This window comes from Protopterus annectens, chromosome 12.part0 (genome assembly GCF_019279795.1).
Source record: "Protopterus annectens isolate FY-2018-M chromosome 12.part0, PAN1.0, whole genome shotgun sequence".
Taxonomy (NCBI): domain Eukaryota; kingdom Metazoa; phylum Chordata; order Ceratodontiformes; family Protopteridae; genus Protopterus; species Protopterus annectens.
Window position 1 is genome coordinate 102,032,192 of NC_056746.1, and position 14,903 is coordinate 102,047,094.

General features: G+C 44.0%; 1 protein-coding gene across 1 annotated transcript in view; it reads left to right on the plus strand.

Annotated features, from left to right (window-relative positions):
* EIF3B (eukaryotic translation initiation factor 3 subunit B) overlaps positions 1–14,568 on the plus strand; it is a gene marked incomplete in the record, with an annotated part of 704,366 nt that extends 689,798 nt beyond the window's left edge. The window contains 1 exon segment of the mRNA XM_044089128.1: positions 14,094–14,568.
* Between the last annotated feature and the right edge of the window lie 335 nt (positions 14,569–14,903).

The window sequence follows — 14,903 nt, forward strand, 5'->3', positions numbered from 1 at the left end:
CAGGGAAGCAAGGTCCTTAGAGAGATGGGGGAAGAAGGTTTACACCTCCACTACTTTATCTGTGAGAGCTCTCAGTTGTCTCTTTCACATGTTTCAATATCAGGATTTCCTGTTAGATGATTTACAGAAAACTTTGGCCTCCCCTGAACCCTTAGATAGGAAGTCTTTGCAGGAGAATGTGCATAATGCTCAACAGGTTAGCAATCACTTTCTACAGTGTGGATATGATGCATTGGAGGCTTCATGTAGGGCAGCTATGACAGGGGCGGTCATTTGTAGACATGCATGGTTAAAAGAACAACCCTTACCAGATCATGTTAAGGCAAAACTTCTTGATGCACCCTTGAAAAAGAACAAGCTTTTTGGTGCTAATGCTAAAGATGTGTTAAAGTCCATTGTGGAAAAAGCCAAGTCAGTTCAGACAGTAAAAGATTTTCTCCAGGTGCAGCCGCCCAGATTCAGCAGGAACTGGCCTTCTAAAAGCTGGTCCTTTCCTAATCCTGAAAGATCACAAAGGGGCAAAAACAGGCGTGGCCGAGGAAGAGGACAATACAGAGGATCCTACAGGGGACGACAATGGCAATCAACAAACCAAAGAAGTGACACGGGGGTTTCCCCTGCTCCGCAGGGACAATCTCAATGACTTTCCTCTAGTTCCACTAACCAAGGAGCAAACAGAGGCTCCTTTGGGCGGAAAGTTATCTCTGTTTTCAAAAAATTGGCACAAACTGACAACAGACAAATGGATTTTGGACATTATAGACCACGGTTACAGGTTCCACTTTCATACCTTGCCAAGAAAACAAGGCATGCCAAACCTTCCACAAAATCAGAGGGCAGAGGCTATAAAGCAAATTTCTCTGCTTGCACAGATCAAAGCAATAGAAAAAATTCCACAACAAGAACAAGGTCAGGGGTTTTATTCAAGACTGTTCCTTGTTCCAAGAAAAGAAAGTCAATGGAGACCAGTACTGGACTTGTCCGCTTTAAACACTTTTCTCATAGTACCAAAGTTCAAAATGCTGACTCTACAGCAACTCCTTCCCATGCTGGGCAAGGAGTCTTGGCTGATTACTCTGGACCTCAAGGAGGCATACCTGCATGTCCCTATAAGACACAGCTGCAGAAGATACCTCAGATTTCTTGCAGGGCCAGAGCATTATCAATTCTCAGCATTGCCATTTGGCTTATCTACTGCGCCCAGAGCATTCACGAAATGCCTGGCATCAGTAATTGCTCATTGCAGGCTCCAGGGGATTCAAATCTACCCATACCTGGAAGATTGCCTCATACAAGCGGACAACAAACTAACCTTGACAAAAAACTTGAATTATGTCATACACTTGCTACAGGCTCTGGGATACACAGTCATCTTTCAAAAGTCAAGACTTCAGCCATCCCAGCAAATAACCTTCTTAGGAGCCAAACTAGACACAGCCTCTCAAATGGCTTACCTGACAGAAGACAAGCAAAAGAAGTTAACCCATTACTTCAGAAGTTTAGCAAAGCTCACCCAGATGACTGCAAGGAGTTTCCTACAGGCCCTGGGTTACATGGCATCCTGGTTCCACTAGCAAGACTACACATGAGAAAGCTTCAATGGTACTTAAAAAGCTTATGGTCTCAACACAGCAACAACCTAGAAGCAACTATCCCACTCATTCTATGTCTTCAAAAGGAATTTCTATGGTGGGCATCAGCAAGTCAGTCAAACATAGGTATGTCATTCAAAAAACCTCAGATAACGCAGACCATGACCACAGACGCCTCAGACCTTGGATGGGGGGCGCACATGGAGGGCAGATGTATTCAAGGACGATGGTCTCCAAAGGAAACACATCTGCATATCAATCAAAAATAAATGTTAGCAGTAATGCATGCCATCGAGGCCTTTGGGCAACAACTTCAACAAGGTCACCTATTAATACGGACAGACAACACCACAGTGATGTGGTACATAAACAAGAAGGGGGCACTCATTCTTACCCCCTTTGCAGACTGACAATGAATCTTTGGGAAAAATCACTGGGTCTAAACATACAGTTACAATCCCAGTTTGTTCCAGGCAAAGACAATGTTCTGGCGGACAGTCTAAGCAGGAATTTCCTAGACCCCCACGAATGGAGGCTACATCCAGACATCTTCCTACAACTCACCTCGACATGGGGCAGGCCGGACGTAGACCTATTTGCCTCCCACCTCAATTATCACTTACAAAAGTTCTGCTCAAGGACATATCATCCACAAGCATGGAAAATAGATGCCCTCTCATTCAACTGGAGCACCCTGATAATTTATGCATTTCCACCTCTGCCACTGATGACCACAGTGTTATTAAAGATCAAAGCAGACAAGCCGAAGGGGATCCTAATAGCTCCAGACTGGCCAAGACAACACTGGTACCCACTACTACGGAGCATATGTCACAACAAAACGTGGGCCCTTCCACAATGGCCCCAACTTTTGACTCAACACAACTTCAGGACAGTTCATCCCAACATCCAGACACTACAGCTAACAGCTTGGGAAATCCCATAAATAACCTTGATTTACCTCTCTCCAAGGAAGTTCAGCGGATACTAACAGAAGCCCGCAGACCATCCACCAGAAAAGTTTACTCAGCCAAATGGAAGAGATTCAGCATTTGGAATACCAACAAGGGTCATGATGCCTCGTTTTTGAGCATACCTCTCATCCTGGAATACTTGGCAGATATGCTGCATAAAGGACTTTCATTCTCTTCCATAAAAATTCATGCTTCAGCTATCTCAGCTAGATACAACACTGACCCACCTGTGTTTTCACATCCTTTGTTAAGGCAATTTCTTAGAGGAATCAAGAATATAAAGCCCCCAAGAAAGGCACCAGTACCAGCTTGGGACCTCAATTTTATCCTAGAAAAATTGACTTTACCTCCCTTCGAGCCAGCAGCTTCTGTGGATTTACAATTTCTTTCCTGTTGGCCATTACCTCAGCAAAAAGGGTTTTGGAATTACAGGCCTTAATGGCAATACCACCGTTCATAACTTTTCACAGAGACAGGGTCTCCTTACGAACCAACCCTACCTTTCTGCCAAAAGTGGTATCTAGGGTTGCTTTAAATCAAGCAATTCACCTGCCTACTTTCTTTCCTAATCCTGAGAACAAAGGGGAAAGACTGTTGCATACCTTGGACATACACAGACAATTTCAATACTACCTAGACAGAACCAAGGCCAGTAGGAAGTCTGACCAGCTTTTTGTAGCTTACGCCCCTGCAGTACAAGGAAAAGCAATTTCTAAACAGACAATTTCAAAATGGATTGGAACTTGCATCAGATTCTGTTATTCCTTCCATGGAAAGAGTGTGCCAGCCAATGTCAGACCACACTCCACCAGAGCTACAGCCACCTCTACAGCTTTTTTAAGAGGGGTGCCTACAAAAGACATTCTAGAAGCTGCTACATGGAGCTCCGTGCATACATTTTCCAAGCACTACAACCTCCCTTTATATTCCAGATCCAGAGCAGGCTTTGCTTCGGCAGTCCTGCAGGGATTGATAGCTACACCATCCCTTTCTTAGAGCATACCACCTCCCCCAGCTACGCTTTGGTATTCAACCCATATGTTATGACTGCAGTTGCATTCTTGAAGGACATAGTACAGTTTTGTACCTACCATAAATGTAGATGTCCGATAGATATGCAACTGCAGTCGGGTTTTCCCTCCCTCCATCCCCTCTATGCCTTGGGTCCACTCCTCTCCCTGTTATCCTTAGCTGGGGATATCTGTTATGGTGCATCTGTTTATTGCTTATTTGTTGTCTGGAAACTTATTTTTGTTTACCAATTTGATTACAGCCTTCCTTGGAGGGCACCTGGCATCTGGGGCAAGAAACACTGAAGAAGATGGCGTCGGCTGATGCTTATATACTCCAGCCGCCCTGACGTCGGAGAGAAATGCGACATCAGCCGACGTCTGACCCAGACTTTGGAATCCGGCCGACCGAGGGCTGCCTGAGGCAGGGCAAACCCATATGTTATGACTGCAGTTGCATATCTATCGGACATCTACATTTATGGTAGGTACAAAACTGTACTTTTCCTGTACTATATGTATTTTTGATCTTCTATAGAAAATATATAACATGTCCTCCTGCTGACAGTGAAGACTCATTAGCTTACTATAAGCAGTGAAGCTTGATGCTTTTGGGATGGGAACCTAAAAACTTTTAAAGAAGAAAGCTTACTTAGCCATGTTAATCTGTCCTTCATTTCCAGGATTCGTTTCTTATCCCATCTTCACTGCTTTGGCCTGTTTCTCACTGTAATCATCTGCTTAATTAGACTGACTTAGAAGTCATTAACTGCGTGCCTGTCATCTCACAGTCTTCAGGTGTAGCTCATTCAACTGGTTTGTGATTCGTCCTACTCTTAATAGAAGTGTTGGCTGTATAGAGCAAACCTTTTTTAACTTTTGTTCCTCAAATTTTCCTGGATGCCCTGACTGAAATCACTGTTGCAGTATTCCAAACAGATGATTTTTCACCGCGGCCATTCATCCAGTGTACCAAAGCTTTATCTTCCCTGGATCATGCATCCAGTGTATGACCTCAACTCAAAACCGTAGGGGTATATAGGCACACATACGAGAGTAGAGCTTTCATCTCCAGCCCAAATGCAGGTCTCATACCTGTTGGACTGATCTTTGCATAGTTGTTGGTACTGTAGCTACTAAGACAAGATAAGCGTTTTGTTTGAGAACCTTCCTTTATTTTTATAAATTGTTTTGCTTTGTTTGTGTTGGATATCCACAAGTGTGAATGCAGTAGACAAATTCCATACAAAGACCTCCATACCCAGTATGTATTCTGCCATAGCACAGAACATAACTACAAGGCCTGCTCCACTGCCAGTCCTTTGTGCCCAAAGCTTTGTGATCCAGTTTTCTTTGCTCAACACTTTCTTACAGACCCAATGTCTTAAACATTGTGCTCACTCCAAGATGGAGGATTCCACCTCTCTAGGTGTACCTCCTTCTCACAAGAAAAAACTCGAAGCCTAGGTCTGACATTCATTCTGTCCAGTCTGATTCCAACCCGCCTGCTGAGGTTACAGAACCCGTGGTATGTCCAGCTCTACCCTGATGTCCTCTACCATGAACCTGCTGGAGGCCAAGATGGTGTTAGAGGATCATATGACTGAAGAGTCCACTTTTACTGAGAAGGGGAACCATAACTCATCATTTAAGAGGTGTCCTGCAAATTTTAGTCAAGGAAGAGAGTCCCAGAAAGTTAATTTATATGTATTAGGGGTCTGAGCAGCCCTGCAGATGTCACACGCACAAAAAAAAAAAAAAAAAAAAAAAAAAAAACGGCTAAAGACAAGTCCCTTCACCTCCTCCATCTAGAGTGGATGGACTTCTCCCCAGGTCTGCTGAAGGCCATTATGGCCCTGAAACCACCTCCTTTGCCTGCCCCCCCCAACCCCTCCTACCTTTCAGAACAATGCTGTTGATGGATCTTTCTTGAAAGATAAAGATGCCTCTGGCTTTGATCATTCTCTGCATATAGAGCCAGTGTCTGCCAAATTTGTAGGAAGGGATTTTTACTCTAGACTGTTCCTAGCTCCAGGAAAAGGACACTGGAGACCTATACTGGATCTCTCCCTGCTAAACACCTTTCTCAAAGTGGCAGCTTTCAAAATGGTCTCCCTGCAGACTGTGTTACCAGTTATTCTTTCACAGGCAAATGTATGCTCTCTGGTTCTAAAGGATGCCTGTCTGCGTATTCCCATTCACCCCTCCTGCAGGAGGTTCCTCAGGTTCTCTACGGGCTCATCTCACTTTCAGTTTACTGCTTTACCTTTTGGGCTTTCCACAACTCCAAGAGCATTCACAAAGTGTCTAGCACCAGTGGTAACCTTCTTCCGAATTTGGAGAAAGTCAGATTTTCGCCTATTTAGACAATGTACTGATCCAGGCTACCTCGTCACAGACCTTCCTGCATCACCTGCAGTTCACCTTCAACCTCCTCTTTCATTTGGGGTTCACAGTTGTCTACACAAAGCAGATTGGACACCACCTACGTGCTGGCCTAGCTCCTTCAGGAGAAGGTGCAAGCCTTATAGCTCAGTTCCACTCCAGCTCATCCTTGACACATGCTCAGCCAGGGAACTTCTAAGGCCCTTAGTGTCATGGCAACAACCATCCAAATGTTCCTTCTGGCCAGTTTGGGAAATTCAGTAGTACATGAAAGCAGCATGTTCCCAATATTGTCATCCTCCAAGTACAAAGATCCCCTCAAAAAGGTTTCCTAGTGGGTAACCCAGGTGAATCTCAGACCAGGGCTTTCCTTCAAACCACAGAATCTAGTTCAAGAGATGTGCAGAGATGACTTTCACGAGGCTGAGGAGGCCTGGACAGGTATCCACAGAATTCAGGGTGGGTGGCAGCCCAGATTCAAGAAGGAGCACATAGCCTAAAAGAGATGAGGGCCCTCATCCAAGCACTTCAGGTTTCACCCATCTGGAAACCAGGCCCTCTTTGAGTATTCACAGACACCACCACTGTCATGTGGTGTATAAACAAGTAAGGAGAGACCAGATAATAACAATTATACAGACTCACTCAGATTACTTGAGACCTAGCTAGCCAGAGAAACATTTTCGTACATGTTGTGTACATCCTGTCACAACCCAATGTTCTAGCAGACTCCCTACGCATGTTGTTAAAGATCCTCACAAATGGACCCTAAACAGAGGGATGTTCTTCTTGTTTCACTGTTGCAGTCATAACTGATGGGATTTCCTGCTGTGGAAGCCCTTGGCCAATTCGACTTACCAAAGACTGTTCTTCTCTTGCTGAAGCTGGTGGATGCCCTGACCAACTTCAAGATGTCTGGGTATAAAGGCAGTCAGCCAGTGCCATAACCTCAGGTCTTTCTTGCTGTCAGAGCCCAAAGCAGAGTGTTCGTTAGTGCGTCGGTTGGTCTGCTCCAGAGAACGATGATGTCTAACGCTAAGTACCCTGTTGGGGAACTTCTCATTTGTTTCTTGACTAATGTTAGAGAAAGTTAATATCTGTCTCCACTGCGCAAACAGATACCACACCAGCACTTTTATTCCTTGTGTGTAACTTGTTTGGGCCCAGAACACTATGTTTCTGACTGCCGGTTCTGTACTTGCTTTAATAGTAGAATAATTGTCTGGAGCTGAGATTTTCGCTAAGCACTTCAACGAGTCATTGGCATACTGATGTCCACCAGTGGAGCTGAGTTTGATCCCCTTGGCATAAAAGGAAAAGTGCTTAAAACTTAGGATAATGAGTAATGAGTAATGCTCATTTGCCATCCGCCAGTCCACCTAGGCTTATGATTGTTGAAGGTGAGATGCTTTTCCAGTCCCCACCAATGACTAAGGTTGTGGTGCAGGCTTCTGTCGAAGCCGTTTTGGAGTCTGATATGCCAGTGGGTCCCTGTTCTTCCTTACAAGCTGAAGAACTCTGCTCTTCAGTTGGGTCCAGAGCCACTTTGCAGGTCCCAGCTTCTGGTTGCCACTCTAAAACCAACAAAGGGGTATCCAAAGTCTGTCATCATCAGGAGATTGACGTTGTTCACTGGCCTCAGGATTCAGCTGTCTGTCCGCACCCTGATCCTAGTGTGGATGTCACATTCAGGCCTAAGCCCTCACATAAAAAGGCTGCATCCAGCTTACCTCAGCCAGAAATTTCCAGCTTCCACTCCCAAACTCAGGCCTATAAACAAGACTTCGGTTGGCTGAAGATTTGATCTCTGTGGTTAAATCCAGATGCCTCTCTCTCCCTGGTTTTGATCCTAAAACCTCTCCTGGTAAACGAAAGAGGGCATTTCCCCCAGGAGTCTTGATTCTTTTGACTCTAAGGATGGTAATGATGAATCCACCTATTTGTTGCCTCCTATGGGGATTTATATCCTGAAGGAACACCTTAAATGGGAAGCACAGGACCTCTTGCCATCCCTCCAGCCTTAGAGGTGGTGGATGATGTCCTGCTGGATTCTTCCTTGCAGCCAGACTCCCTCCCCCTGCCCTCGGAACCCTGATAAGATTTTACAGCGTTCTGGATTCCCACAGACACCTTTTCAAGAACTCTGTAGCAAACCCTGAAGTGGCAACTCGGGGACATAAGGGAGTTAAAGCTATTACCTTCAAAAATCCTGATAAACCAAACCCTTGGATAGGTTTGGAAAGAAAGTCTACACCTCTGGTACCCTTGTCAAGAGGACTTTGAACTGCCAGTTTCATGTGTTAAAATATCAGGAAGCCATTTCAGACCAGATAAAGCAAAAAATAGTGGGGACTGAAAATGAAGCTGTCACGAAACAACTGCTAGACTTGCGTTGTTCTTGCTCTCAGGTAGCTAAGCACTCCTTGCACTGCAGTTATGATACTTTGGAAGCTTCCAGCAGGGCAGCATCTTCAGGATCTGTGTTATTAGAAGACATACCTGGCTGAGAAAGTAGCCCCTCCCTGAATGTGTCAAATCCAGTGTCTTGGATGCTCCTTTGGACAAAGATTTTCTTTTGGCCCTAAATCTGAAGCCATGCTTAAGAAGCTGGAGGATAAGGCCAAGTCCATGCAAATGATCAGGGATTTTCTTTTCAAGTGTGCAACCTCCTTGCTTCAGCCACAATTACCCTACCAAACACTGGTCCTTTCGAGCCTCCAAGTCTAAGCCTAAACATGGAGAGCTTGTAGGAGAGGAGTCAAAGGCAGCACCAGCTGCCAATAGGCCTGGGGAGCCTGCCACCAGGGGCCTAGCAGAGACAAACTCCAGTTTAAACGGCCTCTAATTCGATTAGGCTTCCCAGATATTCCCCCTAACCAAAAGATAGGCCTTAAAGCAAATGCATCTTCTGTGTACCCAGTGTCAAACTCATTACAATGGAAAGGTTTTTACTTGAGGCTTTTCCTAGTCCTGGAAAAGAGGGTACCTGGAGGCTGATTCTGGACCTGTAAAGGCTCAGATGATTCTTGCAGGTACCAAAGTTCAAAATGCTTGCATTTCAAAAACTACTACAAATGGTCTGTTCCCAACGATTTTGTGGCAAACTTAGATCTAAAGGATGCATACCCCCACATTCACATAGAAAATCTCACAGGAGGTTCTTGCGCTTCAGAGCACATGGGAGGCATTGTCAGTTCTCTGCTGTGCCTTTGACTTGTCTGCTACACACAGGTATAGCCTTCTGCAGGTCAAAGGGAATTCATATTTACTCCTTCTTAAACGAGTACCTCATTCAGGCATCAGATCTAGAAGAACTCCGAGCAGATCTACTTTACACCCAAAAGATCCTGACTTGACTGGTAAGGTTCACCTTCCATGGCTTCTCACTGCCAGAGTGTTGTTCAGAGCCGTGGGTTACATGGCCTCTTGCATCGCCAGACTATATATGTGGAAGCTGCAGTGGAGCCTCAGAAATGTGTGATGCCAACCAACATTCTCAATCCCTCAACTTCAGGGTGAAGCTTCTCCCTTGTCTCAAAGAGTTTACCTGGTGGGCCTTGGCATGCTCCGTCAACCCGGTTCTTTCCTTCAGATTTATCTCTCACATCCAAATTCTGACCATGGATGCTTCGAAAATAGCCTGGGGAGCCCACCACAACAACTTCCAGACTCTGGGCAGATATAGGACTCCCAGTTCAAGAACACGTACATCAACCTAAAAGATTGCCTTCAAAGACCAGTGGAAAGCAGGAGTACTCTTGGTAAAGACAGAGACAATACCATGGTTATGTGGCACATAAGCATGGGGCACTCACTGTTACCTTCTGTCGCCTAGCTATAGACCTTTTTGGAAACTGCAAACTCCCTAGGCCTGCATCTCATGGCATAGTACCTACCAGGAGAAGCCAGTCATCTGGCGGATCACATAAGGAAGTGCCTCATGAGTGGCAACTGCATCGGGAAGATGGATGCCTTTTTCCCTCGGACAGGTGTACCCTTACTCTCCAGGATACTGCTGAAGATGAGGGACAAAGGTCCAAGGGTCATTCTAATAGCCCCAGCTTGGCCAAGGCAGCAGTGTCATGATCATTCTAAGCAAGAAGGAACAATGGATGCTGTCCCAGTGAGTGGAGTTAACACAGAACTAGGGCTCAGTCATAGACCTCAACTTCCACACTCACAAATTGGCAGCTTGAATATTACCTTGACCCCCTGGCAGTGGGCACCCCAGACAAACAGGTCCTGGACATTTAGGAAGAAGCCAGGAGACCTAGCACATGAAACTCTTACTCTACCAAATGGAGGAGAGTAACTGTATGATGGAAACAAAAGGAACAGAGCCCTTTGTAAGCCTATATGCCTTTGATTCTTTCGTATTTATCAGGACGTTTTGCAAAAGGACTTTTGGTACTTACATATCGCAACCAGCTTTTCGCGATAATGCCGCTTGCTTCCCGCTCTGTAAATTTAAAAAGAAATGTATGCAGAATCACACTGGCAATGTTAACTTCATTTAAAATCATTGTTTAGGTAGGGAAAACATTGTAAAATTTAAAGAATGAGTGCTTGATTCAAGCTATGCTGTTTTCCGACATCTAGTCACTGTAAATACACGTTCCATATCCCCAGCAATCTTGACAGCAATAGTAGACAATTTCTCCCCATACAAAAAGTGTAACCCAGCAAGTGAACCATCTGCAAGTATGCTTCCTTAATCAGCGAAGGAAAATCTTCACAAATATGTTGCTCAAAACATCCGGAAGGCATCCACATGAATACTATGCAAAACATCCCGAAAACATTGCAACAATAACTGCTATCCTCACAAAAAAAAAAAATCTGTTTCTATCAAATCCTACAAGAATGCTCTTCACATTACCACCGAAAACCATGTCATTTTATCTTTAACCTACATCGTCGAGACTTTTATCTCTTTTTGTTTATATTGTTATCAACTGTAATTATTTACTGCAGTATGTCAAATAAAACAAATGATTTACCCAAAAAATGTTTCTCCATATTTCTTATTCTCTGAAAAAGATTTAGTATCCAATTTTGTTGTAATCCTTCAGGCAGTAAAAACAAACAAACATTTCCCATGCTTCCTCAGTCCCAATTCCTGCACTAAGACAGCAGTGCAACCAATTTTTAAGTACACAAAGCAAGTTTCACATTACCGTGTTACTTTACATTGGTAATTTGGGACAAACTAGGTTGTACCCAAAGAAAACACCAAATTGTGTCTTGCGTTTAGTCCCACAATCCATTTTGGGGCCAACAAGCGTATTACCGCAACCGCGAAAATCTGGTTGCAATAATACGTAAGTACCAGACTTTTTTATTCCTCTATAAAAAAAAAACCACACTTCAGCAGTTTCAGCTTATCTGCCTACTCTCAACCCTCTTGTCTCTCATCCTCTCATGAAACAGTTCCTAAGAGGAGTTATCCACATTAAACCCCCTGAGGAAACCACTTGTTCCCCAGTGGGATCTGAATTTCATTGTGGAGAAGCTTATCCTTCCACCTTTCTAGCCAGCTGCCTCTGTAGATATTAAATTCCTGACCTGGAAGACTGCCTTCCTATTAGCAATTACTTCGGCTAGAAGGGTTTCAGAGCTTCACACCCTTGTGTGTGGAACCTTTCATCACTTTCCACCCAGGCATTCTCTCTCTGTCTTAGGACTATCTCTGTCTTAGCACTAACTCTTCCTTAATGCCTAAAGTAGTTACAGATATCTCTTTAAACAAGACCATCCACTTGCGTACCTTCTTCCCTAACCGTCAAAACAAGGGGGAGATAATTCCCTGTACTTTGGATGTCAGGAAGTCTGACTAGCTTTTGTAGTTTTTGCCTGTAGGTCTGAGGGGAGACAAGTTTCTAAACAGTCTCCAAATGGATCTCCAACTGTATGTTGTTTTATTACAGCCATCATGGAAAGAAGCCTTCAGACCCTGTGAGGTCGCACTCTGTTAGGGCTACTGCTACATCTACTGCTTTTTTAAAAGGGGTGGCCATTAAGGACATTTTGGAAGTCACCTTTTGGTGTCTGTGTATACCTTCACCAAACATCATCACCTTCCAAACTTTTTCAAGTCCGGAGTGGGATTTGCCACTGCCATCTTCCAAGGCATCCTTTCCTCTCCCTAATCTTTCCATCCACCTTTCTTTCGGCTTTGGGAGTCATCCCATCAGTTATGACTGAACAGTGAAACACACAGTACAGTACATTTATGTACACTTACTATAAATACAAATGTTTGTGTGTGCTCACTGTTGTAGTATTCTTTCCCTCTCTCCTTCCCCCTCTTGCCCCATGGGATTGGGGTGGCCGTTCTCCTTTCTGGTATGTCCCTCCTCCTCCTCTTTACATATCCTGAGTTTCTACGTTTATTGCCCTTGATGACCCTTTAGAGGACTCCTATCTGTTGGGGACAAAATGGTACAGAGGTCATGGCGTCAGCTGGCCAAGAGCTTCCATGGCAGGAAATCACATCAGTAATGAGTGCAACAGTGAAAACACTTGACCATCTACATTTATGGGAAGCATACACAGCTGTACTGTCTTCCTGGGCATTCTGCACAGGTGGGGAGCACCTCAGATGGAGTTATTTGCCTCAGAAAACATCAGGCAATTTCTCCTATTTTGTATCAGGACTCTTTGCACTTCAGCCCGGAAATCCGATGCATTCTTCATTCACTGGGCAAGGAAGTTTCTTTACATTTAACCTCCACTCCCATTAATTCCAAAAGTATTACTAAAAGTCCAGAAGGAAAAAAAACGAGCATTTTAAAGGCGACTGTCTCTTGATCAAGACAGCATTGATTTTCCCTTCTCTTTTGTTAAGCAGGGGCAATTACCACAACCTTACACACTCGGTGAATCTCATCACATATCAGAAGAGATCACTGCTTCATACAAACCTGTCTTTCTTAAGTCCATTTCCTTTTGTTACTTGCATCATGTCAAATCCTTGGCCACCTGTCCTTGAGCTCATTCTACCAGGGCAGTGGCATCCTTAAGGGGGGCATTCTATGAAGGAGGTAATGCCAGGACATTCCTAGAAGCTGACACATGGTCTTTGCACACAATTTAATTAAACATTACAGAATTGATGCTTTTTCAAGATCCAGAGCTGTGCTCATTAGCTCCGTTCTCTGAGCTCTTGAACAGTTGTTCTTTCCATTAACCATTTTCCCTTGAGCTCTGGGAACCACCCATATGTTTGGAATACTGCAACAGTAATCTCTGTCAGGACATAGTACAGTTGTGCAAGAACTTACCATAGCAGTAGATGTCCTACTGGGCACTGTTGCAGTATTCCTTCCCACCCTCCTTCCCCCTTTTGGATACCATCTGTTTTCTCTTACTGTCCTGTCTGCAGGACTCTAGGACCAAGGGGGCCCCTTTCACTCCCGGCTTGGCCCTTCCTAGCCAACCAGTCACTCTCAGAGCTCTTTAGGCCTTTGGCTTGGAGATCGTCTGAGGATCTACAGTCACGCATCCACCTAGATATACCCCCTAGACTTGCAAGCTGAGGTCATACATCAGACATACGATCCATGGAAGGTTAAGCTTTGGTGGCCCAGACGTCAGTAGTGATGAAAACACATCTTTACTGCAGCAGTGATCAGTAGAACATCTGCTGTCATAGTAAGTTTTTGCACAACCGTACTTTTTTGCTTTGCCCTTATCAGGGATTCCTTGGTCATCTGGTGGCAAAGAACCGAGGAAAAGGGTTTACTTATCTTGTTGATGGGTGTTTTTAGGTCTACTTGTCCATGTTCTGTGCATTGAGGTCGTTCCTGCCTATAATTATGAAACAAGATGTGATAGCACAGTACTACCTGGTAATGGGGGTATTTCCCAAAGTAGTTGCCTATGTAATTAACTACACTCAGTCTATAAATGAATGCCTGTGTATTTTTGTACATTTTTATTTAACATATTTTTTATGTCCTGATCACAAGTAATTTTATCTCCTTACACTTCCATGCTTTTTAGTGTCTTGGCTTTATCTTTTTTGTTGTTTATGAAGAAGTACATAAGTGCTCCTCATGATGTTCAGGATAGTCTTAACTAATGAACATGTAATGAATTGTGTACTCATCGAAGTGTTTTTGTCTTCACAGCACCACCTCATTTGAAGAAAAATTCTGCACCAGTACTGCCTCTGTATATTCTGGATTTATTTTTGAGATACTGAATGCCCAGTGTTTTCCTTTTCGAAGGTCATCATAATAGTGCCTTGTAACCGTGTGATCTGCATCGCAGCTGAGACGGAAGAAAATTTGAAAAGCACTGTTACTGTTATCTCCGAACACTGACTGCGAGACATTGCTGAAGATTTGAGAAGTGGCTATTAGCCTTTGCAGCAGTGGACATCATTTTATGCACAGCTAAGGCACACAGGATGTTCCTGTATGTGTCTTGTTGCTTTTATGCCCCCATTCCTTGGGCAAGTAAATTTTATGTACAGGGAAATGAAAGTCCTAAAATGTGGTCTCCGATTCTGTATCCTAGTGTGCTGATACGGCACTACAACGGACTTTTTCCTCCTCCATTCAGATTATGTCTTGAAAACAGAATAAAGCGTAACTTACATCATTCTGCTTGCAGTATTTGTCTAGTTTTTGTTGTTGTAAACTGTTCTGAGCAGGTGACACTAGGAGAGAAGCAGAGTGATGGGAGTCCGTTTGTGCTGGGGATTGGTGACAGGAGCACTCACACAGTCTGCTAGCCACTCGCTATGCATTTGGAGAGAATTATTATCAGATTTTCATAGTTTTCATTCTTTAGATATATGCTGCTTCTCCTTGAAGTGGATAAGGTTACTTTACTTGTTTTAGGGAAAATTGCAACTTTTCTGTGCAGGTAAGATGTCCTTCTAGTCTCATGTTGTAGTATTCTAAACCCTTGCGTTATCCTCTGCTAGCTACCTG